The following is a 24,104-nucleotide window of genomic DNA, read 5'->3' on the forward strand; positions in this document are numbered from 1 at the left end:
ATGGGTCTGCGGTCAAACGACTACCCCTCATCACTATCAAACGCTCCCTAAAACACTTCAGCGAGCAGGCCTTTCTAATCGACCTGGCCCGGGTATCCTGGAAGGACATTTAACTCATTCCGTCAGTAGAGGATGCCTGGTTATTCTTTAAAAGTGTTTTCCTCACAATCTTAAATAAGCATGCCCCATTCAAAAAAATTTGAACCAGGAACAGATATAGCCCTTGGTTCACTCCAGACCTGACTGCCCTTGACCAGCACAAAAACATCCTGTGGCATACTCCATTAGCATCGAATAGCCTCCGCGATATACAACTTTTCAGGGAAGTTAGGAACCAATATACACAGACAGTTAGGAAAGCAAAGGCTTTTCAAACAGAAATTTGCATCCTGTAGCACAAATTCCCAAACGTTCTGGGACACAAGTCCATAAGAGCACCTCCTCCCAGCTGCCCACAGCACTGAGGCTAGGAAACACTCACCACTGATAAATCCTCGATAATTGAGAATTTCAATAAGCATTTTTCTATGGCTGGCCATGCTTTCCACCTGGCTACCCCTACCCCGGTCAACAGCCCTGCCACCCCCACAGCAACTTGCCCAAGCCTCCCCCATTTCTCCTTCACACAAATCCAGATAGTTGATGTTCTGAAAGAGCGGCAAAATCTGGACCCCTACAAATCAGCCGGGCTAGACAATCTGGACCCTCTCTTTCTAAAATGATCTGCCAAAATTGTTGCAACCTCTCTTTTGTATCGTCTGAGATCCCCAAAGTTTGGAAAGCTGCCGCGGTCATCCCCCTCTTCAAAGGGAGACACTCCAGACCCAAACTGTTATAGACCTAAATCTATCATACCCTGCCTTTCTAAGGTCTTCGAAATGCCAAGTTAACAAACAGATCACCGACCATTTTGAATCCCAATACCTTCCTCGCTATGCAATCTGGTTTCCGAGCTGGTCATGGGTGTACCTCAGCCACGCTCAAGGTCACGCTCAAGACAATACTGTGCAGCTGTCTTCATCGACCTGGCCAAGGCTTTCGACTGTCAATCACCACATTCTTATCGGCAGACTCAACAGCCTTGGTTTCTCAAATGACTACCTCGCCTGGTTCACCAACTACTTCTCTGATAGAGTTCAGTGTCTCAAATCGGAGGGCCTGTTGTCCGGACCTCTGGCAGTCTCTATGGGGGTGCCACGGGTTCAATCCTCGGGCCGACTCTTTTCTCTGTATACATCAATGATGTCGCTCTTGCTGCTGGTGATTCTCTGATCCACCTCTACGCAGACATCACCTTTCTGTATACTTCTGGCCCTTCTTTGGACACTGTGTTAACTCGTCTGGAGGTTAGTTTCAATACAACTCTCCTTCCGTGGCCTCCAATTGCTCTTAAATACAAGTAAAACTAAATGCATGCTCTTCAACCGATCGCTGCTCACCCGTCCAGCATCACTACTCTGGACGGTTCTGACTTAGAATATGTGGACAACTATAAATACCTAGGTGTCTGGTTAGACTGTAAACTCTCCTTCCAGACTCACATTAAGCATCTCCAATCCAAAATTAAATCTAGAATCAGCTTCCTATTTCGCAACAAAGCTTCCTTCACTTATGCTGCCTAACATACCCTCGTACAACTGACCATCCTACCGATCCTTGACTTCGCCGATGTCATTTACAAAATAGCCCCCAACACTCTACTCAGCAAATTGGATGCAGTCTCACAGTGCCATCTGTTTTGTCACCAAAGCCCCATATACTACCCACCACTGCGACCTGTATGCTCTCGTTGGCTGGCCCTCGCTTCATATTCGGTGCCAAACCCACTGCCTCCAGGTCATCTATAAGTCTTTGCTAGGTAAAGCCCCACCTTATCTCAGCTCACTGGTCACCATAGCAGCACGCACTCCAGCAGGTATATTTCACTGGTCACCCCCAAAGCCAATTCCTCCTTCGGCTGCCTTTCCTTCCAGTTCTCTGCTGCCAATGACTGGAACGAACTGCAAAAATCACTGGAGCTGGAGAATCATATCTCCCTCACTAACTTTAAGCACCAGCTGTCAGATCAGCTCAGTTCACTGCACCTGTACATAGCCCATCTGTAAACAGCCCATCCAACTATCTCATCCCCATACTGTTATTTTTTTTATTTTGCTCCTTTGCACCCCAGTATCTCTATGTGTACACTCATCTCCTGCACATCTATCACTCCAGTGTTTAATTGCTATATTGTAATTATTTCACCACTATGGCCTATTTATTGCCTTGTGTAAATAGACTTTCTATGGTATTATTGACTGAATGTTTGTTTATTCCATGTGTAACTCTGTATTGTTTGTGTCGCACTGCTTTGCTTTATCTTGGCCAGGTCGCAGTTGTAAATGAGACCTTGTTCTCAACCAGCCTACCTGGTTAAATAAAGGTGAAATAAAAAAAATTGTTGGACAAACTGGCTAGCAACCTGTCACTGACATTCCATGTCTCCTCCCCTCTATGGGTGACCTATTACCATGTGGGGGCAGTGAGTGGGTCTGTACAGGTCCTAAATAGAAAATACCCAGGATGTGGAGCAAGTCAGCACCACAGACACACACATGGCTACGGACATTGATACCTTTCACCAGTGCTCACCAATTCCAGGTCAATATCAACCTTCAGTATTCACCTGGCATTCACAATCCCAAACCACACGCTTAATGACTGTACAGTTTGGTAGGTTATACATGCAGCCATCCAAGGTATTGCAGACATCACAGATCAACAGCTAACTATCTCATCTCTGTTTGTTATTTTTGGCATGCATGGTCATTATTGACCGATGAGGCATATAAAGCTGTCAGGTTTAGCGTGTAGCATAGCAGAGATACATACTTAATGGGCAGGATGAGCCTCTTAGAGGGTTCTGACCAAACTGGACGCTACTCTAGCCATCTCTACTCTACTGAAACCTGCTGCTGTTCTACAGATACAGGCCGGGTCTCATCATCCGGCCATCTGCTACTGGGCCTATGCTCTACATCCCACAAAATGGCTGAAGAATTCATGCAAAAGAGGTCAACTCTGCATGTATGCTGACATTTAGTATTCACTTTGAGACACAAACAAATACATTTTCTTCCTCATTACATGTCAGAAGATCAGTTTGATAAGATGGGAGCTTTGTATTGACGCAGTGACTTGGAATGGAATCTGTCCAATGATCTGTCCATCAAAATGAGGTTTATATGCATCAGTTTAGTCTCTTGTTGACAGAATAATGAAATGCTGAGTCATAGCATATGCTGGTCAGGGTATGTCACAAGCCACTGAGTCATACAGTCATAAATCAGTCCTAATCACATTAGTTGTAAACTCCAAAGTGGAAAATATAGCCATGACAGAGACCAAAGAGGTTTGGTCAGATGGATACAGTCCTAGGACGCCTCATCTAAGTGCACTAAAACACACATGCACGCACACACACATCCTAGGGCATTGTTTCCCAACCCTGGTCCAAGCGTACCCCCTACAGTACACATTTTCATTGTAGCCCTGGACAAAACACACCTCATTCAACTCATTGAGGGCTTGAGGATTAGTTGACAAGTTGAATCAGGTGTGCTTGGCCAGGGCCACAATGAAAATGTGTACTGTTGGGGGTACGCTAGGACCAGGGTTGGGAAACACTGGACTAGAGGAGCTCTCTGGTGACAGTAACCCCTCTGAGGCCCTGGTCATAGATGACATCGCCTTCCGTGATGGCTGTCCCTTGTAAGGTCTTCCTCCATACCACCTCACTGTACACGCAGATGTCAAGCCATGGCAATGGTTAAAAAAATGAGAATCAGAGCTACACAGTAAAGAAGAGGGGATATAGTTGTTAATGAAATTCAAATATCAAATCACATAAACAATACACCAACAATCCTGTTCTGTGTCTTGGTATTCTGAAGAGGCAGGTGGCCAGGGCTTGCGCAGTCACTCATAACGGTGGCAATGTTTGGTTGTATTTTCTCTTATACTTGCTGTGCCTGGCCCCACTCGGAGGCCCTCTTAATCATGTGACAGTAAATTCACCCCAAAGTGTGAGCACACCATCTTAATTTATGGCTGTTTGTGTGATGCAGTGAGCAAGAGTGCAATGTGGCCATGTCAAGTCATAATTCTGTGCCATGATGTGTGTGTTTTATGTGCTGGACATGGATTTGTGAATGATAGCACTGAATGTGAGAGGCCCAAGAGCTGCACATCATTAGAGTGGTTTTAAGTGTTAATGTCACATGCACAAGTAAAGTGAAAAGCCTTTCTTGCAAACTCAGAACCCAACAATGCAATAATCAATTAATGTATTACTAGGAAAAAGACACTCTAGAAAGAATATGAAATACACAATAAAGTAAGTAAGCATTCTATATACAGGAAATATTTAAAAAGTAAAATCCAATACCATATTTAAATGTGCAGGGATACTGGAGTGATGGAGGTTCAGTTGAAGTCGGAAGTTTACATACACCTCAGCCAAATAGAATTGAACTCAGTTTTTCACAATTCCTGACATTTAATCCTAGTAAAAATTCCCTGTCTTAAGTCAGTTAGGATCACCACTTTATTTTAAGAATGTGAAATGTCAGAATAATAGTAGATAGAATGATTTATTTCAGCTTTTAATTCTTTCATCACATTCCCATTGGGTCAGAAGTTTAAATACACTCAATTAGTATTTGGTAGCATTGCCTTTAAATTGTTTTACTTGGGTCAAATATTTCAGGTAGCCTTCCACAAGCTTGGCCCATTCCTCCTGACAGAGCTGGTGTAACTGAGTCAGGTTTGTAGGCCTCCTTGCTCGCACACGCTTTTTCAGTTCTGCCCACAAATGTTCTATAGGATTGAGGTCAGGGCTTTGTGATGGCCACTCCAATACCTTGACTTTGTTGTCCTTAAGCCATTTTGCCACAACTTTGGAAGTATGCTTGGGGTCATTGTACATTTAGAAGACCCATTTGCGATCAAGCTTTAACTTCCTGACTGATGTGATGTTGCTTCAATATATCTACATAATTTTCCTGCCTCATGCCATCTATTTTGTGAAGTGCACCAGACCCTCCTGCAGCAAAGCACCACCACAACATGATGCTGCCACCCCCATGCTTCACGGTTGGGATGGTGTTCTTCGGCTTGCAAGCCCCCCCCCTTTTTCCTCCAAACATAACGATGGTCATTATGGCATAACAGTTCTATTTTTGTTTCATCAGACCATAGGACACTTCTCCAAAAAGCACAATCTTTGTCCCCATGTGCAGTTGCAAACCATAGTCTGCCTTTTCTATGGCGGTTTTGGAGCAGTGGCTTCTTCCTTGCTGAGCGGCCTTTCTGGTTATGTCGATATAGGACTCATTTTACTGTGGATATAGATACGTTTGTACCTGTTTCCTCCAGCATCTTCACAAGGTCCTTTGCTTTTGTTCTGGGATTGATTTGCACTTTTCGCACCAAAATACGTTCATTTCTAGGAGACAGAACGCGTCTCCTTCCTGAGCAGTATGATGGCTGCGTGTTTATAATTCAAATCAAAGTTTTTTTGTCACGTGCACTGAATACAACAGGTGCTGAATACCTTACAGTGAAATGCTTACTTACAGGCTCTAACCAATAGTGCAAAAAAGGTATTAGGTGAACAACAGGTAGGTAAAGAAATAAAACAGTAAGAAGATAGGCTATATACAGTAGCGAGGCTAGAGAAGTAGCAAGGCTACATACAGACACCGGTTAGTCAGGCAATAGTACCTGCATACTATTGGTTGTACTGATGAACATGGTACCTACAGGCGTTTGGAAATTCCTCCCAAGGATGAACCAGACTTGTGACGGTCTACAATTTCTTTTTCTGAGGTGTTGGCTGATTTCTTTAGATTTTTCCATGATATCAAGCAAAGAGGAACTGAAATACATCCACAGGTACACCTCCAATTGACTCAAATGATGTCAATTAGCCTATCAGAAGCTTCTAAAGCCATGACATAATTTTCAGGAATTCTCCAAGCTGTTTAAAGGCACAGTTAACTTAGTGTATGTAAACTTCTGACCCACTGGAATTGTGATACAGTGAATAATAAGTGAACAATTGTTGGAAAAATTACTTGTGTCATGCACAAAGTAGATGTCCTAACCGACTTAACAAAACTATAGTTTGTTAACAAGACATTTGTGGAGTGGTTGAAAAATGAGTTTTAATGACTCCAACCTAAGTGTATGTCAACTTCCAACTTCAACTGTATCTGTTCACACCACCTGTTCACCTGTGAGAAGAATAACATGTTTTCACCTCACGTAGGAATTGCACTTTGACATGAAAAACTTTCACGTGAAAATCTAACTGACATGTGGAATTGCACTTTGACATGAAAAAAACTAGAAATGTTGCATCCCCATGTTATGTTCACATATGTAGTTTCATGTTGTCATGTTATGACATTAACTTCACACAAGGCCACGTGAGATCACATGTGAAACATATTACTCTAAGGGATCTCAAGACAAAGGTGATCGCTGGGTGTGCATCATGTTTATTACAGAGCTCAGGGATGTCTGGCCTCAGATCTCTTTCCAGCTGAGAGCATTTGCAAATAGAGTTCATAGAGCTCAGACTGAGATTGCACTCAGACTTTTGCTATGTTTCCGAGAAAGGTATTGTTGTCTGGTGGCTATAGCCTGTGACTTTGGAAAAGTATCTGTGGAGCAAAGAAATTCTATATCAAAGTAATATATTCTGTTCACAGTAGTCACAGACTGTATCTCTAGATATGTATAGGGGAAGGTGGACTATGCAACAGGATATAAGACAAACAGAGTAGCAGTGGCTTGTACTGTCACGCCTTCTTCGCCACTGTGCTTGTGTGTTCGGACCATTTTAAGTCTTTCGTGATTAGTACACCAAGGAACTTGAAGCTGTCTACCCGCTCGACCCTGTAGGCTGACTCATCGTCGTGGGTGATCAGGCCGACAACTGTCGTGTCGTCAGCGAACTTGATGATGGTGTTAAAGTCAAATCATATCAAATCAAATGTTATTTGTCACATGCGCCGAATACAACATATGTAGATCTTACCGTGAAATGCTTACTTACAAGCCCTTAACCAACAGTGCAGGTCAAGAAAGAGTTAAGAAAATACTTACCAAATAAATTAAAGTAAAAAACAATAAAAAAGTAACACAATATAACAACAATAATGAGGCTATATACAGGGGGTATCGGTACCGAGTCAATGTGCGTGGGTACAGGTTAGTCGAGTTAATTTGTACATGTAGGTAGGGGTGAAGTGTATACATAGATAATAAACAGAGAGTAGCAGCAGTGTAATAAACAAATGGGGAGGGGGGGTTGTCAATGTAAATAGTCCAGTGGCCATTTGATTAATTGTTCAGCAGTCTTATGGATTGGGGTAGAAGTTCTTAAGGAGCCTTTTGGTCCTAGACTTGGCGCTCCGGTACCACTTGCCGCGTGGTAGCAGAGAGAACAGTCTATGACTCGGGTGACTGGAGTCTTTGACAGTTTTTTGGGCTTACCTCTGACACTGCCTTGTATATAGGTCCTGGATGGCAGGAAGCGTGGCCCCAGTGATGTACTGGGCCGTACGCACTACCCTCTGTAGCGCCATACAGAAGGATGCCGAGCAGTTACCATACCAGGCGGTTATGCAACCGGTCAGGATGCTCTTGATGGTGTAGTTGTAGAACTTTGAGGATCTGGGGACCCCATGCCAAATCTTTTCAGTCAAGATGTTGTCGTGCCGTCTTCATGACTGTCTTGGTGTGTTTGGACCATGATAGTTCGGTGGTGATGTGGTTGTTGTCCTGGCAACACACTGCCAGGTCTCTGACCTCCTCCCTATAGGCTGTCTCATCGTTGTCGGTGATCAGCCCTACCACTGTTGTGTCGTCAGTAAACTTAATGATGGTGTTGGAGTTGTGTTTGGCCACGCAGTCGTGGGTGAACAGGGAGTACAGGAGGGGACATAGCACACACCTCTGAGGGGCCCCCGTGTTGAGGATTAGCGTGGCAGACGTGTTGTTGCCAATCCTTACCACCTGGGGGCAGACCATTGGGAAGTCCAGGATCCAGTTGCAGAGGGAGGTGTTTAGTCACAGGGTCATTAGCTTAGTGATGAGCTTTGTGGGCACTATGGTTTTGAACGCTGAGCTGTAGTCAATGAACAGCATTCTCACATAGGTGTTCCTTTTGTCCAGGTGGGAAAGGGCAATGTGTAGTGTGATTGCTTCATCTGTGGATCTGTTGGGGCGGTATGCGAATTTAGGTGGGTATAGGGTATCCGGGAGGATGCTGTTGATGTGAGCCATGACCTGCCTTTCAAAGTACTTCATGGCTACCGATGTGAGTGCTACGGGGCAGTAATCATTTAGACAGGTTACCTTCACTTCCTTGGGCACAGGGACTATGGTGGTCTGCTTGAAACATGTAGGTATTACAGACTCAGTCAGGGAGAGGTTCAAAATGTCAGTGAAGACACTTGTCAGTTGCATGCTTTGAGTACACGTCCTGGTAATCCGTCTGGCCCTGCAGCCTTGTGAATGTTGACATCTCGGTAGCCGATGTCTTGCTCACATCGGCTACCGAGAGTGTTATCACACAGTCATCCAGAACGGCTGATGCTCTCAAGCATGCTTCAGTGTTGCTTGCCTCGAAGAGAGCATAAAAGGCATTTAGCTAGGCCGCCTCACTGGTCAGCTCGCGGCCTAGTTTTCTTTTGTAGTTCGTAATAGTTTTCAAGCCCTGCCACATCCGACGAGCCAGTGTAGTAGGATTCAATCTTAATCCTGTATTGACACTTTGCTTGTTTGATGGTTCGTCTGAGGGCATAGAGGGATTTCTTATAAGCATCCGTATTAGTGTCCCGCTCCTTGAAAGCGGTAGTTCTAACCTTTAGCTCGATGCGGATGCTGCCTGTAATCCATGGCTTCTGGTTGGGATATGTACGTACGGTCACTGTGGGGACGACGTCGTCGTCGATGCACTTATTAATGAAGCCAATGACTGAGGTGGTATAATCCTCAATGCCATTTGATGAATCCCGGAATATATTCCACTCTGTGCTAGCAAAACAGTCCTGTAGCATAGCATCCACGTCATCTGACCACTTCCGTGTTGAGCGAGTCACTGGTACTTCCTGCTTTAGTTTTTGCTTGTAAGCAGGAATCAGGAGGATAGAATTATGGTCAGATTTGCCAAATGGAGGGCGGGGGAGAGCTTTGTATGCATCTCTGTGTGAAGTAAAGGTGTTTTTTCCTCTGGTTGCACATGTGAAATGCTGGTAGAAATGAGATAAAATGGATTTAAGTTTGCCTGCATTAAAGTCCCCGCCCACTAGGAGCGCCACTTCTGGATGAGCATTTTCTTGTTTGTTTTTGGCCTTATACAGCTGGTGAGTGTGGTCTTAGTGCCAGCATCAGTGGTAAATAGAAGGCTACGAATAATATAGATGAGAACTCTCTTGGTAGATAGTGTAGTCTGCAGCTTATCATAAGGTACTCGACCTCAGGCAAGCAATACCTTGAGACTTCTTTTTATATTAGACATCGCGCACCAGCTTTTATTAACAAACATACACACAACCCCGCCCCTCATCTTACCAGATGTAGCTTCTCTGTCCTGCCGGTGCATGGAAAATCCCGCCAGCTCTATATGATCCGTGTTGTCATTCAGCCACAACTCGGTGAAACATAAGATATTACAGTTTATAAAGTCCCGTTGGTAGTATAATCTTGATCGTAGGTCATCCATTTATTTTCCAATGATTGCATATTGGCCAATAGAACGGATGGCAGTGGGAGTTTACTCACTCGCCTACGAATTCTCAGAATGCAGCCCGACCTCCGCCCTCTTTTCTTCATGCAAATTATGGGGATTTGGGCCCGTTCCCGAGAAAGCAGTATATCCTTTGTGTCGGACTCGTTAAAGAAAGATTATTCTTCCAGTTTGAGTTGAGTAATGGCTGTTCTGATGTCCCAAAGATATTTTCGGTCATAAGAGACGGTAGCAGCAACATTATGTACAAAATAAGTGTAAAAAAATAAGTTACAAACACGAAAAAATGAACAAAATAGTACAGTTGATTAGGAACACGTAAAACGTCAGCCGTCATTCTACCAAGTTGTGCGTAGCCACACAGTCGTTGGTGAACAGGGAGTGCAGGAGGGAACTAAGCACACACCCCTGTGGGGCCCATGTTAAGGGTCAGCGTGGCGTAGGTGATGTTGCCTACTCTCACCACCTGGGGTCGGCCCTTCAGGAATTCCAGGATCCAGAGTCCTAAGCTTGGTGACGAGCTTGTAGGGGACAATGGTGTAGGCAATGAACAGCACTCTCACATATGTACTCCTCTTATCTAGGTGGGTGAGGGCAGTGTGGAGAGCAATTGAGATTGCGTCGTCTATATATCTATTGGAGTGGGTCTAGGGTGGCTGGGGTGGAAGAGTTAATGTGTGCCATAACCAGCCTCTCAAAGCACTTCATGATTACAGAAGTGAGTGCTACAGGGCGGTAGTCGTTGTGGCATGATTCCTTAGAGTTCTTAGGAACAGGAATGATTATGGTCATCTTAAAACATGACGGTATTACAGACAAGGAGAGGTTGAAAATGACCGTGAATATGCCTGCCAGTTGTCCTACGCATGCTCTGAGAACACGCCCTGTAGGGCCCGCAGCCTTACAGGTGTTGACCTGATTTAAAGACCCTTGTCGCGTCGGCCTCGGCGAGCGAGATCACCCAATCATTTCGGTCGGTGACGGCCCTCACAACCCGGCTCGATGTTGTTGTTGTCAAAGTGTGTATAAAGTGCATTGAGTTTGTCTTGTAAAGAGGCATCGTTGGGCAGATCACAGTTGGGTCTTCCTTTGTATTCCGTAATGGACTGTAGCCCCTGCCAGATGCGGCGGGAGTCGGCGCCGGTGTATTATGATTCCACCTTATTCCTATATGGTCCTTTTGCTTGTTTGATGACTCTGCGGTGGTCATAGCAGGCCTTCTTGTACTCATTCCTGTCTTTGGCCGTAGCATCAGGGTTGTCTACGATAGCACTGTGTGCGGTAGCCCTGTTCTATAGTTTAGCGCCAACCTCTGCGTTAATCCAGGGCTTTTGATTGGGGAAACAACGAACCCTCACCTTGGGTACAATGCATTTTTTAATGAAACCGGTGACGGAGGTGGTTAGCTTGTCAATGTTGTCGGCAGAGTCTTGAAACATATTCCAATCAGCTCTAGCAAAGCAGTCCTGTAGCATAACCTCTGATTTTGGTGACCATTTCTCAACGGAGCGAGTACTTCCTGTTTAAGCTTCCACGTGTAAACAGGAAGCAAGAGTATGGAGTCATGATTTGATTTGCCGAATTGTGAACTAGGGAGGGCCTTGTATGCTTGCTTGTGGGTAGCATAGCAGTGGTCTAGGACTTTATCGCCCCTAGTGGCGTTGGAGGTGTGTTGATGGAAGTTGGATATCACGTATCTTAGTGATGCCAAATTAAAAATCACTGCCAAGCAGAAAGGCAGCCACTGGGTGTAGGTTTTCCTGCTTGTTTATAACCTTGTATAGTTTGTTAAGTGCCAGCTTGTTATTTTAATTGTTCTGAGGTGGACTATATACAGCAGTCCCGATAACAGCTTAAAACTACCTCGGGAAGTTTGACCATCAGGTTTTCCAAGACACGCTGGAATTAGCACACCACTTGGAGTTGATGAAGAGGCACTCTCGATTTCCCTGACTCCGTTGTACTGTCCGCCCGGTGAATGGAGAATCCATCAACTTAATCTCACCAAGATCCAACCCTCTTTTGCCTCTGTAATGCCGGTGTTTCCTCTTGGGTTGTCCGAAAATTGGGTTGGAATTAAAAAGAAAGCCCAGGGCAGATGAGTCTAAGTAGAAGCCGGAATTGGGGTAAGTAGCTGCCGATCTGATGTTCAAGAGTTCTTGTCAGTTGTAAGAAGTAATAGTGGATAGATTGTGAAAATAGAGTCAAAAATAAACAACAAAAGAATCACAAAATAGCAAAGTTGAGTCTGAGCTTGCAAAACAGTTGTCATCTAATACTGCGCCATCTTAAATCCATACTGCCTAATAAATTTAGCAAATGTCATTTTACACCCTCTAGAGAAAGATTTCCATAACCTCAGGCTCAAGGCCCTCCTTCAGTATTGTTCACAGATATTCAACTCCTTGGCACATGATCTTGAATTGTAGCCTACAGTCCTTGGATTTGTCTGTGTGCATTGACTATGGAAGGTTAAGCTGTACCCACAAGACATATTTTTATTTAGGATTTGTATTGGCCATTCTGTTGCACCTCCACCCTGTAATAGCTGTGATTTTTTTGTATTTTACGTTTCCACTCATCTTACCACAGCAATATTTCCCAGGGCACAAAGCACACCATAGCATCTTTATATTTCTCTTTACAACCTCAATAATTGACCCAGTAGGATTATGTGCCTTCTCTTTGTGTCTATAAAACAGAGGTCATAACTCCTCTATCGGTTTTCTCATTTTACCATCCTTTGGGCCCTAAAGTCCTTTGTCATGATTTGAAGGGGGTAGAGACAGTCGCTATTTGTCAGTATTGGTGATTAACGGTAACACACCCACAGTGGTGTGTTGGAGCATGGCGCCCCTAGAGTTGGAAAATGTGTGATGTGTGCAGCAATGGTAGATTTCTGTGTGTTATCACTCTTTCCTCCATCCCATTCATTATTGCTCGCTTATACCCTTTAATATATAATTGGAAAGCTTAGATTCACAGTTATCCATCAGACACATTTTCGGGAAGTTCAAGTCAACAGAACTTTGACCTTTGACCTCTAGGGTACATATAAGAATTACCTGTATAAATGGCTTCAAAGCAGAACCCTGTTACGTGTTAAACTTTGTTTGACAAGTGGTTCTGAAAGGTCATGAAAGTACCTTTCAAATGATATATAATATAACCAACTTTGAACGCCTCAGCTACAACTATTGTTTAAAAATCGCCCATATTGCACAATTGCTTAGCCATAGAATTCCATGTAATGGAGCAGGTATATTTTTAGATTGTAACTTTGGTGATAGAGACACCAAATTGCGCACACACACAGCTATAGCAGGTCACAGAATTCCATCATTAACCCCACAGAAGCCCTTTTCTAATATGGCTGCTAAACACAGTGGGGTCTTGTTGGACAATTCATACCTGTATGAAATATAATTGTAGTGTGGCCAAAAATATCTTAAAATGTTGATAATGATGTAGAATACACAACCACATTAGCCAGGTGTGCCAGATATATAAGGATGTTATATTATTCACAGAATTGTGGTAAGAATGTGCCCAAAAAGCTGACTGAATCACTTATTTCTGAAGAGCTACCAATGCTGCACTGTTATCGCTCATTTCAAACTCTAGGGACATAGAACTTTAAAAAAGATCACAATGAGACATTGACGGCTACAAGTGAGCCCAACCGACCCTCCTGACTCATGGACTATCTGGGGGGAGAAGCATATATGGTTAAAGCTGGAAGTGTTACAGCAAGAGCATGGGCTCTGCACTTAACATTACTTCTGAGTCACGTCAGCATGTTTTAATTAAAGGCCCAATGCAGCCGTTTTTATCTCAATATCAAATAAGCTTCTTAGCAAAGCGCTATAAAGAGCAATTTCTCAAGCAAGACTTTTGCTAGGACTGTCTGGGAGTGGTGAGGAGGAGGTGAAAACTGAAAACTTGATGTTCTTTGCAGAGAGGTTTGGAACTCTTTCCACCACCAAGACTCTTCCTAGAGCTGGCCAAACTGATCAATCGGGGGAGAAGGGCCTTGGTCAGGGAGGTACCCACGAACCCGATGGTCACTCTGACAGAGCTCCAGGGTTCTTCTGTGGAGATGGGAGAACCTTCCAGAAGGACAACCATCTCTGCAGCACTCCACAAATCAGCCCATCATGGTAGAGTGGCCAGACGGAAGCCACTCCTTAGTAAAAGGCACATGACATCCCACTTGGTGTTTGCCAAAAGGCACCTAAAGGACTCTCAGACCATGAGAAACAAGATTCTCTGTTCTGATCAAATCAAGATTGAACTCTTTGGCCTGAATGCCAAGCATCACGTCTGGAGGAAACCTGGCACCATCCCTACGGTGAAGCATGTTCGTGGCAGCATCATGCTGTGGGGATGTTTTTCACTGGCAGGGACTGGGAGACTAGTCAGGACCGAGGGAAAGATGAAGGGAGCAAAGTACAGAGAGATCCTTGATGAAAACCTGTTCCACTCAGGACCTCAGACTGGGGTGAAGGTTCACCTTCCAACAGGACAACGACCCTAAGCAGACAGCCAAGACAACACGGGAGTGGCTTCTGGACAAGTCTCTGAATGTCCTTGAGTGGCCCAGCCAGACTCCGGACAGGAGCGAACATCTCTGGAGAGACCTGAAAATAGTTGTGCAGCGATGCTGTCAGGTGGATGGATTCTCTTGGTAAAGGTGAAATGTTCACTAACAGGGATGTAAACACATTTGTGCACAACATTTGAGAGAAATACACGTTTTGTGCGTATGGAACATTCCTGGGATCTTTTATTTCAGCTCATGAAAAATGGGACCAACACTTCACATGTTGTGTTTATATTTTTGTTCAGTATAGATCATATTCATGTATACAGCATAGAGCCCTGAAGCGTCCCTCAGTTTCAATTAGCCTAATAGGAATAAACAACAGATTACAAAACCAATAAAAAATGTATTCTGTAGATAGGCTGCAGTGCATTCAAGTTCATTGTGGGCCTGCTTTTGTTTTCTCACGTCTGCTATATCTAACGATGTGTCCTCAGTGGCTTCTTTATGTGCTATGGTTTTTATTTTTCATCTCACCTCCAGTTCGGCTGCAAATTTGGAGCTGTGAAATATTGCCCAACAACCGGCATAAATTCCGATTGAAGTGCTTTGTCACAAACATGACAGTAACAGGTTATTGTAAATCGTCCCCTGAAAATAATTGGTAATTAATATCACCTTGGTGCAATGCAAATATATCCAAAGGGACACATCTGAAGGCACACACGCAGGAATGTATGTATACACACACCCACTTTGCATATGTACATGCCAGTGAATGTTTGTGTACTTTTGTGTTTGTCTAAATGGCTTTGGATGCTTGTGTCTTTTGTTATTTTGGATGACTGTGAGTGGGTGGGTGTGTATGGTGTCTGTCTGGAACACACTGCTCCAAATGAATCAGTCTGACCCGATTCAGTGATATGCTTATTGGTTTTGTCTGGGGCTCTGGGGGTGTGACTGCCTCACACATTTCCCACTTGTCTGGCTGCTGGCTTCTCAGTCTGGATCTCTTTCAGTTCGTGTCCCAAATGGCACCCTATTCCATGCATAGTGCGTTACTAAAAGTAGTGCACTTTGTAAGGAATAGGGTGCCATTTGGGAATCAGCCTGGATCTCTCTGTCAGTCACAACTCATACTGCTGGACTCAGTCCATCAAGGAGATAGTCAGTAAAGTTCTCACAGTCACTATGGTGTACACTCTTAGAAGAAAAATGTTATTTGGGGTTCTACAGTACCTTCAGAAAGTATTCAGACCCCTTGACTTTTTCCAAATTTTGTTGTGTTACAGCCTGACTTTAAAATGGATTCAATTGAGATTTTGGGTCACTGATCTACACACAATACCCCATAATGTCAACGTGGAATTCATTGAATTGCTGTGATGGGAGAAAACTGAGGATGGATCAACAACATTGTAGTTACTCCACAATACTAACCTACCTGACAGAGTGAAAATAAGGAAGCCTGTACAGAATACTAATGTTCTACAACATGCATCCTGTTTCAATAAGGCGCTAAAGTGAAACTGCCAAAAAATGTGGCAAGAAATTAACTTCATGTCCTGAATACAAAGTGTTATGTTTGGGGCAAATCCAATCCAACACATGATTGAGTACCACTCTTTATATTTTCAAGCATTGTGGTGGCTGTATCATGTTATGGATATGCTTGTCATTGAAAAGGACTAGGGAGTTTTTTAGGATAACATTTTATGGAATAGAGCTAAGCACAGGCAAAATCCGAGAGGAAAACATAGTTCAGTCTGCTTCCCACCAGACACTGGGAGACAATTTCACCTTTCAGCAAGACAATAACCTAAATGATGTGCAAATACGGTACTAACAAGGTGTGCAAAGCTCTTAGAGACATACCCAGAAAGATTTACAGCTGTAATCTCTGCCAAAGGTGATTATAATATGTATTGACTAGAATTTTTCTTCCACTTTGACATCACAGAGTGTTTTTGTAGATCGTTAACAAAAAAATGACAATCGATGCATTTAATCCTACTTTGTAACGCAACAAAATTTGAAAAAAGTCAAGGGGTGTGTAAACTTTCTGAAGGCACTTTATATAGAACCCTTTGGTTCATTGGACGAGATCATCTGTAAACCTAGTGAAGACCTTGCAACAGATGCCGAGGTCAGAGTGGCAAACAGCTATGTTCATACAAACCTCTTGCAAACTAAATGCTAGCTAGAAGCAAGAGGAAATTGTGTGTTTAACAAAAGCATACACTCTTATATAGAACCCCTTTTATTATCTAGGACCAAATTGGTCAAATCAAATTTCAACTGCCATTCAATAAAATAAAATAAACAGCCATTCCAGCATTATGACGCAAGAGGACGGTGGTTGAACCTGTAAATAGCGAAACAATAAGCATGTTATTTTTCAGTTTATTAAGGTAAGCAAACTTTATTATTTAAGTATTTGAAGCCAAAGTCATATGATAAGCTATAGGCTACATAGATAAGGTTGTTTCAAGCTAGCTACCGTTAGACAGGGAAAAGGTAGGCTACTTTAATGAGCCACTTTACAAGCTAGCTAAAGCTAAATATAGATACAGACCCAGCCTGACATGGGCAATTATCTAATTGTTACTTTTATTTCAGTGTGAAGTCAGATGAGAGGACTATGTTTCATGAAGCCAGTATAAGACTGTTGCTGACCTCTTGAATGCATGTGATAGGACCTTTTTGAACTGGAAAAGTTCTCCCTGTGTGGCAATTTTTAGAACCCCAAAAGGTTCTTCCAGGCTCCTTTATTTCTAAGAGTGTATGGGACCTTTTTTTCTATGTGTTTCTCTTCACTGTTGACGTTGAGACTGGTGTTTTGCGGGTACTATTTAATGAAGCTACCATTTGAGGACTTGTGAGGAGTCTGTTTCTCAAACTAGACATTAATGTACTTGCTCAGTTGTGCACCGGGGCCTCCCACTCCTCTTTCTATTCTGGTTAGAGCCAGTTTGCACTGTTCTGTGAAGGGAGTAGTACACAGCATTGTACGAGATCTTCAGTTTCTTTCCGTGTTGCCCAGCAACAGCCCCAAAACATCACTGCTCTAGAGGAGATCTGCATGGAGGAATGGGCCAAAATACCAGCAACAGTGTGTGGAAAACATTGTGAAGACTTACAGAAAACGTTTGACCTCTGTCATTGCCAACAAAGGGTATATAACAAAGTATTGAGATAAACTTTTGTTATTGACCAAATACTTATTTTCCACCATAATTTGCAAATAAATTCATTAAAAATCCTACAAAAAATCCTACAATGTGATTTTCTGGATTTTGTTTCTCATTTTGTCTGTCATAGTTGAAGTGTACCTATGATGAAAATTACAGGCCTCTCTCATCTTTTTAAGTGGGAGAACTTGCACAATTGGTGGCTGACTAAATACTTTTTTGCCCCACTGTATATAACATTCTATTGGTTGCAAGAATTTTGTATAATAATTTTAATTGCAAAAATCTAAATTTGGAATCTGGTGTTGTTCTGCGTGTCAATTCATAAACCTTGTGCCATAGAATTGGTACATCGACAATCTCTTCCCAATTTTTTGGTCCTTAAATGAAACTGGTATATATTTTTATTTATCATTATCACCATTTTCTTTAACCAATTTTGGTCTTTAATGCAGGGCCGACAGACAAGCTCCTTACTTTTTTCCCCTTCCACTTGCCTCTTCCAATTTTACGGTAAGGCTGCAATTAGTTGGTTGTAATTTTGGGTAGACCAGACATTTCCATATCTTTGTGTTAGCTGCATGTGTGACATAACTCCACCAGTCCTATTTATGATATCATTTAGAAAGATGATACCTTTTTTTAATCAATTAATATATTTGAGTTTGACCACAATATTTGTTGTATTATTTTCTGGTGGATTAAACTGAAATTTCAACCAATTTTCTATGGCTTGTTTAAAAAAAGAATTATATTTTGTAGATGATTTCGTTTTCAAATAACCGAAAGTGAGCGTTTGTAAACTGTATGAAGGGAAAAAGGCCATTCTTGAACATGGGGTGAGACATTCTTACTAATTTGCTAGAGAACCAGTTCGGATTTAGGTATAACTTTTGTATGACTGATGCCTTTAGTGAGAGGTCTAATGCTTTAATATTGAATAATTTCTGCCCTCCGAATTCATATTTATTTTATAAATAGGCCCTTTTAATTTTGTCTTGCTTGCCATTCCAAGTAAAATTGAATACTTTTTGCTCATATAATTTAAAAAACAGGTCGCTAGGTGTAGGCAAAACCATAAGCAAACAGGTAAACTATGATATATGATTTGACTAAAGAGTTAGTCAGGTTGATTTTAATATATATGTTTTGTCACATACAATGGATAGGTGCAGTGAAATGTGTTGTTTTACAGGGTCAGCCATAGTAGTACAGCACCCCTGGAGCAAATTAGGGTTAAGTGCCTTGCAAAGGGCACATTGACAGATTTTTCACCTTGTCACCTTGGGTATTCGAACTAGCAACCTTTCAGTTATTGGCCCAATGCTGTAACCACTAAGCTACCTGCTCCCGACTGACCCATTGAGACATTTACAGATTTGTTTTTCAATATTCTGCCAGATCCCATCAGAAAATATGACTATTGGAGCCTCCCGAGTGGCGCAGTGGTCTAAGGCACTGCATCGCAGTGCTGGCTGTGTCGCTAGAGTTTCTGGGTTCAAGCCCAGGCTCTGTCGCAGCTGGCCGCGACCAGGAGGCACATGGGGTGGCGTACAATTGGCCCAGTGTCGTCCGGGTTAGGGAGGGTTTGGCCGGCAGGGATATCCTTGTCTCATCGTGCACTTGCGACTCCTGTGGCGGGCTGGTTGCAGTGCACGCTGACACGGTCCCAGGTGTACAGTGTGTAGCGGTATTTATTAGAGAGGGGTAAAGAAAGATTTTGTTCGGGCGCCAGGCAGGTATTATCCATGCCGAAAGGAAAAGAGTAGAATAGAGAGAGTACCACTACCAGACCCACACACATCAGCAGAAGAGACTGCCTAGAGTGTAGCCTGTTTCCCAGATAGCCAGTGGAGAGAAAAGAGAATACACACCCTATAAAACCCACATCACAGCACAGGGGTAACCCCACCAATAATACCTCAAACAATAATAATTATAATAATAATAATAATGGCAGAGCAATTTAACAGCAACTTCATACAAGAAAGACCCCAGTCATCAACAGAGGATTTAAAAATCTGTATTATCTTCCAGTGGAGGAGTGCAGAGGGTATGAATGTGGGGGGTGTTCATAGACACAACAACGGCCTTAAAAATGTCCACAATCTTCTCGGCCACATGTCATTAGTACACCCCACCTCAATACAGTTCAAATAACAATACACAACTTGCAAGCAACCTCCCTTTTAACTAAAATGTCCACCCAAATACTTCTGGCAGGGCAATAATAGTCCAGCTCTAATGAACTTCAATGGGATGAACTTCAATGGGAAGAAAAATAGAAAGTCTGTTGCAGGGTAAAGCACTGGAACGATAGAGGGAAGAGAAAGAGAGAAAGAGAACAAGAGATCTTAGCTGTGGTCTTCAGGCGTGCTGGTGACTGTCGGATGGTTTGTTGGTTTGTATGTTAAAGCTTCGCAACAATGTTGCTACTAATCCATGCGATCCATAACCGGCCAAACTAAAACAACCACGACCTAGAGCGATCACACCGATGATTGAGTTAAATACTTTATAAACTACAGACGCTGAAAACAAACAAAACTTCTGAAGAATAGCACACACAATCAAACTGTCGCGCCACCCTTTACTTCCTCCTTCCTTACTGCTGATGTGCTCTTAAAGTGGCAGCGCACGTGAAGGCTCCGTGCAGGATTTCGCCACAAGTGTTTCCCCCGATACATTGGTGCGGCTGGCTTCCGGGTTGGATGGGCATTGTGTCAAGAGGCAGTGAGGCTAGGTTGGGTTGTGTTTCGGAGGACTCATGGCTCTCGACCTTCGCCTCTCCCGTGTCCGTACGAGAGTTGCAGCGATGACTGTAAGACTGTAACTACTACCAATTGGATACCATGAAATTGGGGAGAAAAAAGGGGTGAAAAATACAAAAAAGAAAATGTGACTATTTTGATTCATCGTGTTTCCGATGATTCTCATATAAAAGACAGAATTGCCTTTCTGTCCAATTAAGAGATGGAGTCTACGGCTTATTAATTAGCGGCGATAGCTTTGTCTCGACTCTGGTGTGGCCGAGGTGATAATCCAATCGAAATAACTAGTCGCTATCATTGGTTCTCATCAATTCACGGTCCAATCCAAATCGTCTTTGACATAACAACATAGTGTACTTACTCTTACGGATGATGAAAATGGATTCAAGAGGAGCGCATTAGTGCACAGTGAGTTCCCACGAGTGGAACTTAATGAAAAATGCATGTAATAAGATGTATGACTTTTGTGTAAGCGTCTGCATGTGGTACAACTCATAACACAGAGCTCTGTCTGAGCTACTGAAGCACTGAAGGGCCTCCGGTACACTGTCCCTAGTGCACATGACTAGCTGTTGCTTCTACTACCGGTAATAGCATTGTCATGTGTTGTGATGTGTGTATTCCTTCCTCTGATCTTTATCTGTTTTCATTCCCAGCCCCAGAGAGCAGTGTGTCCCCATCCCCAGCCCCTCTGTACCCCGCCCCCCCCCCCCCTCCTTCGCCTGTGCCAGTGGGGAGTGCATTGATGAGGGCAAGGTGTGTGACTTCACCCCACATTGTCCTGGCAGGGAGGATGAAGTCAGCTGTTGCCAACCCTGTTTCCAAGTAACAAACACACCACACTCTAAATCCCATAAACCCCCTTTGGCGTGTCCAAGGTGCTATCCTACACCTTCAGGCTTTTTGCAGTTTCAATGATTATTATTATTTTTGCTACAGTTGTCGGCTATATCAGTTCAATCGATCACATGTGATCCTTCAGGTGTTTGACGTTTTATGTAAGAGCATCCTTCATTGTCCAATGTAGTCTACGGTAGGAAATAGTCAGATGAAGTCTAGAGGCCAGAGATGGGGTACAGTTCCATTCTTATTGAATTTCACTGTAGGAAAGCAAATCAATCAGTGCATTGACTGGAACGTAGTTGGAATTGACTCCCCCTCTGCTAGGGGCAAATAAATCCATTGTCTTGTTGATTTTATTTATTTTGGGGTAAAAAGTTAGTACAGTTTAATTTATTTTACAAATAAATCCAAGAGGATAACACATGAAAGCGTTAAATATACTTACACTTACTACATTCACCCAGCTTCCCTCTGTGACTTTGAGGGCGACTCCTGCCACTGGCATGAGTATGACTTTGCCCAGGGTGATGGCTTCGATTGTACCACTGGGCCACCAGGGCCAGATCCCTCCTCTGGACTATTCCACCAACAGCAGCCAGGGTAGGAAGGAGGGACCGCTGTCAACACAACACAACACTCCAAAAAGCACAGTAAGACTTGGCTCTGGTCCAGGGTGTTACATGTGACTTGCTAACAGCGTCAGTGTCGGCAAGCCGCATGTAACACGTCGAACCAAAACGAAGTAATACTGTGGTCTGAAAACGGCAGTTGTATCCTCCACCCCCACCGAGCGATCTAATGGAATAAGCACAGAGGTGTGATAGCCTGATAAGATGCTGTGTGGGAGTCGGCTCGACGCTGTCAGTTTGAAAATAATATTACTCACAGATTAAATCACTTCTTCAGAAAAAGCCCTGGCTGGTACAGAGCCACAGAGAGCAGTGGCGGCTGGAGAGAAAAAACGCTTTCTCAGCCATCTGAATAATAGAGAGGATATCAACATCTCTCCTGCCTGGTATTAAAAACAATACAATATTTCACCTGCTCCCAAACTTTATTTGCTCTTCCTCCTTTCGGTATTGTCAAGTTTTTTTTTGTCTGGATAGTCAACTTCTTGTGGAGGTCAGGCCATTTTGTACGTTTATTTTATATGATGTGTCCTTCCTCTTTCCTGTCCTTCCCTCTGTCCATTTCTCTCAGCTCAGGTATTTTCAGGTTTTTATGCTGTGTTGTAAAGTTATCCTCTGCCTCTGGTTTTGAAAATCTATCCCATCTCATTGTAAGCCACTTTATGTTTGTCTTGAAGAACAGTAGCACCATTTCCTAGATGTCTATTCCTCTTCTCCCCTCTTGAGTCATCAGGCAAATTACGTTTGCAGAGGTGGAATCCGGCCCCCAGCACCCCTGTGTGTTCTGTTTCTACTACCACATGTTTTGGTCTCGTGTTCCGCCTGGCCGTATACATGAAGACCATTGCCCCTGGCAGCGGTCACATGCTGTGGGTGCACTACGGTGACCAAGGCAACTTGTGGCACAGGAAGACCCTCTACCTCAACAGCGCCAAGTCCTTCCAGGTATCTAGGGTTGCAAAGGTTCTAGGATTTCTAGAAAACCTTGGAATTTTGAGAGTTTCCTGGAATCAGGAGAGAATAAGCAGGAAACTTGGGAATCCTCCAACCAGGATTTCGTGAAAACCAGGGAGAGTTTTGCAGGTAACTCATTCAACACTCGTCAAATCAGTCCCTGCTGAAAAAAACTGCTGGTCAAGCTGGTTCATGGTGGTCCATGCTGGTCTATGCTGGTCAGTGCTGGTCTGCTGGTCCAGCATGGTCTCTAGCTGGTCAAACTGGTCTGTTTAGCTAGCAAAACCACACCCATCATTATCATATTTCCCAGCATGCTCTATTGCAGTTAGATTTTTTTGAATTGTTTGTTTTAATATCAGTGTTTTTGCATGTACACTGATTGATTGATTAATTAATCAATACATGTATTGTACGCTACAGAAAGATAAATAACATAAATGTTTCTAAACAAGTCCAATCTGTTAGTTGGATTTATTGCACCCATTACTGAAATGGTAGTTCCAGTTTATATGGTTGAGGTAGTCTCATTTAGTCATTGTACTAACTCTGGCAGTCATTCTGAATGTAAATTGTGTGTGAATAAAGTTCAAATTGTTGGATACCCGCACTGGATTCCAGTAGGAATTAAACAAAACAGCATAATCCGACTTGCAGGCCTGAGGAAGCCACTGTATTATTGAAAAAGTAGGCACTTAAAGTAAGGGCTATAATTATTGGAAATACTGTATCAAATAAATAATACAAATACTGAGCTACAGTTTATATGCAAATTATGTTATTTTATACCAATACAGTTGCTCAGACAAATATATTTTGTTTAACAAGTAATAAAACAAATCTGATAAAGATAGGGGTCAAATGTATTCAATACTGTAGCACCCTCCCCCTGAGAGGATAAAGACACTGAGCCTTTTTCTAAAAGGATTTATTAGATTGGAAAACATGTTGGGAGGGAGGGATCTTAGACCATTCCTCCATTCAGAAAAATAGCCCCATAACATCAAAGATCCACCACTATATTTTACTGTAGAACATTTTTGCCAAAAACCTGGTTGCCTCTGCCAGGAGGCTAACACTTGGCTGCAAGTGGATCTTCCAGCAAGACAATAACCCCAAAAACTAATAAAAAATACACACACATTTTTTTATTGACCACAAAAATCAACATTTTGCAGTCAGTCTCAAGACTTGAACCCCATTGAAAACATGTGGTTTGAAATGAAGAGGGCATTCCTGTCACGTACTGACCATAGTTCTTATGTGTGTTGCTTGTTTTAGTGTTGGTCAGGACGTGAGCTGGGTGGGCATTCTATGTTGTGTGTCTAGTTTGTCTGTTTCTGTGTTCAGCCTAATATGGTTCTCAATCAGAGG

At 43.0% G+C, this 24,104-nt stretch overlaps 1 protein-coding gene and 1 pseudogene across 1 annotated transcript in view; one reads left to right on the top strand and one right to left on the bottom strand.

The window, feature by feature from the left end:
* Positions 1 to 24,104, bottom strand: part of LOC139583845 (GTPase IMAP family member 4-like) — a 796,172-nt gene that overhangs the window by 454,293 nt on the left and 317,775 nt on the right. The gene's annotated exons all lie outside the window — the stretch shown is intronic.
* The window catches only part of LOC139582348 (MAM and LDL-receptor class A domain-containing protein 1-like), a 54,656-nt pseudogene continuing 48,919 nt past the window's right edge, over positions 18,368 to 24,104 (top strand).

The sequence above is a fragment of the Salvelinus alpinus genome, chromosome 8 (assembly GCF_045679555.1).
Source record: "Salvelinus alpinus chromosome 8, SLU_Salpinus.1, whole genome shotgun sequence".
Classification (NCBI taxonomy): Eukaryota; Metazoa; Chordata; class Actinopteri; order Salmoniformes; family Salmonidae; genus Salvelinus; species Salvelinus alpinus.